Here is a 4,484-nt window from a genome sequence, read left to right on the forward strand (position 1 = left end):
ACAGGCGCGCGCCGGACCAGCTCGGTGCTCCCGAGTCGGCAGCAGGAGACGGCCGACCTCATGTTCCGCGCTACAGACTCGCTCCCGCAGCCCGCCGCGCCGCGCCGTTGCCACGTCGCCGTCTCACGTGCCTGCATGGCCAGCTCGCGGCGCAGGCGACAGACAAGCACGCCCTAAATCAATATCACACACACATACATATACACACACACATACGCACCCACACACACTAGTAGCCACGGAAGAGAGACGGGGGAAAAAATCGCGGGCTGCTCTGTACTTTAACGACTGCGAACTGTGCACTTGGTTGCGTCCCCGGAGCTGCAGCCTGAGGCGCCCCGCGTCAGATGCGAGCGCGCACCGGTGCATTTCGCAGCATAGATGCAATTTATGGCCAACACAAAACAAAAATTTGAAGGGGACAAAAAGAGCCTGACGTGTTAGCGACAGTTCTATAAGGGAGGCACAACGCTTATGCACCGTCCAGCGCTTTGTACTTTGCGCGCGTTAAACTAGTCGTTTGTCTCCTTCCTGTTGTGATTTGTTGTCCCTGACCTAACATACGCTTCATTAGAGGTTTCTATCAACTGCTCGTCACCGCGTTATGCACTTTAGGGCGAAGGTAAGGTGATCGATTGTTAGCGTACTAATACAAAGGTATAATGGGATACATCGGAATGTCCTTGATATCCAAGTGCGAAAAAAAGTGGAATCTCTTGCAGAGCTTTTTTTCAGTGTTTCTCATTCCCATGAGGGACGAGAGGCTTTTTCAGGTTTGGGACATCCTCTTTTCAATCAAAGTCAATGCTGTGAGAGGTGCAAAGCATGACCTGTTTGTAGGATCTATAACAACTCATTCTGAGCATGTTGGAAAGTCTGGAAGGGAAATCAGAAACCGAGAACAAAACAAGATAATGGAAAATGTCAGATAAGGAAGAACAAAGTAATATTTTAATGTCAATATGCAACTTTCGAGAAAAAAAGGGTTTGAGGGGCACAGTTGGAGCGCAAATGCAGCTTCTTTATTATCCAGCGTTCCATAGGCGAGCTGCCGCTGCCAGAGGGTCGAAATATGTCCAGTTAGTGTCGTCGAGTGATTAGCGATATATAAACAAACAGGTTCGTAAGTTACGGCTACGTGAGTGGGGGGCGAATGATCACACGTCAGCTTCTGCGCGGCACACGCAGTTACCCGAGGAGCGCAGCGCCTTCGCCGCGACTTGGCCACTGGCGCCGCTGGTGTCTGCGCGAGGTAACGAAAATGCACCATCCGGCGGCGGCAGTAGCTTGGGCAGCCGAAACCGCGGGCTGGCGGTGGCGGCAGTGCGTCTGGCAACAGCGACCACTTTTTGTTTATGTTAGCCAGCGAGCCTTTCCGCGCCATCCCGGCGGCCCTCCCCTCCCCTGTACCCCACCAGGCGGCTACGGAGGGACGCGGCGTTGCCACATAAAATCGAACCGATTTATTCGGTGGACCAGCGCACGCCGCGCCAGCGTCCCTGCTGCTCCCGCAGCCGATGATAAAAATCGTCGGACGCGTTAAATATGTGATGCTTACAGGGAGGGTCGCAGCCGAGAGCGGCGGGAGAGAGTAGGGATGGTTGGGGGGGGGGGGGGGAGGGGTCAGAAGCAGCACAGAGGAGAGGGGCCTAGGGCGGCAAGCACTGATTGAGTCGGCGGGAGTCGCAGTCCAAGCGTTCTGACGACGCGTTGGACTGCAGTGAGGTCGACAACTTTTTTTTATCTTCGTAGTCAACACTTAACAGTTACTTAACACTAGTAGTTGTTTGCTTTCCACTTTCTGAGGTGTCGAGTTCCACGACTGTAGCTTTTCGATGTGTTACGAGGGGAATATCTGTTATGGCACTCAATACATTTTTGAAGGTGTCATTAAACAGGTTTAATTTCGGGTGATGCTGACGGCCACAGCAATCGATATAATTTACAAATCATAAATAAACTGCATCCTTTTCTTCTTAAACAAAAAGGAATGCTACAAATTCTTGAAGTTGGTGGAAATAAACAAATTTCTAGGTGCATTTGCAAATTAGTTGGTTCAAATGGCTCTGAGCACTATGGGACTTAACTTCTGAGGTCATCAGTCCCCTAGAACTTAGAACTACTTAAACCTAACTAACCGAAGGACATCACACACATCCATGCCCGAGGCAGGATTCGAACCTGCGACCGTAGGGTCGCGCAGTTCCAGACTGTAGCGCCTAGAACCGCTCGGCCACACCGGCCGACCTTGCAAATTAGTGTCATAATCTCTAATTTCATGTTCACAGTACCGTACATAAACATTGAAACTTACTTTCTCACGAAACTGTTTTTCACAGTTGAACTACTTGACGAAAGATGATAGTTGCCTAAGGCACAAATTTTAACAATATTACGTGTACCCTTGTATATGATTTTACCATTATTGCTATCGCACATGATGCATCGTGCACAAATGCAATACTGTCAAAATTTGTCTTTTTGCCAGTGATTTCTGCTTGTTACACATCAATGTATACACTTCCTCACTGTAAAAATTACTATTTTGTTGTACCGGTGTGTAATCTTCCAGCCACGAAAGAATGATTGTGGCAGTAACATGCACATATCTGAATATTTCCTTTTTCCATTATGACTTCTTTATTATCGCAAATGCAATACGTTCGTTCCTTTAGAATCTGTACGTTACTACGTGGCTAAGAATAGTACTGATAAACTGAAACTATCTGATCGCGTGATGCCGGCCAATGTGGCCGAACGGTTCTAGGCGCTTCAGTCTGGAACCGCGCTGCTGCTGCGGTCGCAGGTTCGAATCCTGGCTCGGGCATGGACGTGTGTGATGTCCTTAGGTTAGTTAGGTTTACGTAGTTCTAAGTCTAGGGGACTGATGAGCTCAGATGTTAAGCCCCATAGTGCTTAGAGCTATTTGAACCATCACGTGAAGACCCAAGTTGTTCTCCGAAATGTGTTATGATAAGTATGAGGATCAAATCAATAAATTGTTACTGTGCTTTCCATAGTACGTTGACCACGTTTGTCGCTATTCTCGTCAATAACTTTCGCGTCGCCCGTCAAATACCGGTAACTCTCCACAAACATCGTTCTGTACTGGAGCTGTCTTAGTTACTCCTGTCATTTCAATGGCCGGCAGGCATTAGCTCAGCGGTGTCAGTCACGAAACAACATCTGTTGAAACACCAGAAATGAAATGTAGATCTGTAGTTCTAACATAACTTTCTTTTCGCTTTGCATACCTGACTCATTCGCAAATAATTGTTATGATTCCCCCCCCCCCCCCCCCCCCCCACATTTTCCTCTCCTCTTGTGCTTTCTTCGTAGTATACAGTTTGACAGTTCCCAACGAATAAATATAGAGAGTGGTCCAGACCTTTGTGGACGAGGTTATACAGACAGTAGAGGATTCTAAATGGAATTGTGGGATTTGCAATCAATGGTGTGGAATTGGGAACCTGCCTTCAAGTTTTTACAGATACGTCAGACACTTCGCGTTTTTAATGGTACTGTTGCAATAGATACCGTTGAATGAGTAATAGTTACTTTTTTACTAGTCGCCCACTGTAAACAGCCCTTTTGAGGAGGCTGCTACAGGCACAAGCACTTTGTGTGACTGGCACGAGCCCCGCCTCCTTATCCCATGGCAGCCAACTTATACAACAATCATGTAATAGGTTAATGAGTCACAGAAATGAGACGAATGTTGATGTGAAGCCGCCAGAAGGACCAGGCCTAGCCTTTTCTCTCATTTTCCTGAATAATAAAATAAACACTGCGCACAACGACACACTCGAATCAACGGTATTTACATAATGGCCACTTTATGCTACGGCGCGCGATATTGTCACACATTAACTGTTGGCAACGAACGTAAACAATCCGTAGCAGCTCGAAGTCAGCCGAATTTCACCGACAAGAGATTAGTACCCGTGCTCCGTGGTCGCCTTTGTATTTTCTTCGTCTGTCGCATTTCATCACATCGCAACACAAATTTCCAGGCAGAGAAGCGCATGATAGCAGCTTGCCTTCAACCTTTTTTTTTTTCAAAAACAAAGAAAGAAAAATTTGTTTTGGTACAAATCATTTATTGTTTCTCAAAATATTTGCTGTAAGATTTACATATCTTTTCCTGCGCTCAAACAAATCCAGCGGACATTTTTTTTCTGCACTAATGTGCATATCACAAAACATTGTTTTGGAACCACTCAGCACCTCTTTTAGGTAATGAAAATCGCTGTCTATAAATTTCTTGTTTATCGCAAGAGAACAAAAGAAGTCGTTGGCCTATAAAATCAGGTGTATACAGGCATTGAGATTTTCATTCTATGTTTCTCTCCGTCAAATAATCAGTTGTATGACGACTTATGTGACAGATGACATTGTCATAATGAAGTACGATGCGACATTTTCCAGCGTTTCCTGACCTCATTGATTGATTGTGGCAAATTATTGTGTGCCAAGAAACAAGT

This window comes from Schistocerca serialis, chromosome 4 (genome assembly GCF_023864345.2).
Source record: "Schistocerca serialis cubense isolate TAMUIC-IGC-003099 chromosome 4, iqSchSeri2.2, whole genome shotgun sequence".
NCBI lineage: Eukaryota > Metazoa > Arthropoda > Insecta > Orthoptera > Acrididae > Schistocerca > Schistocerca serialis.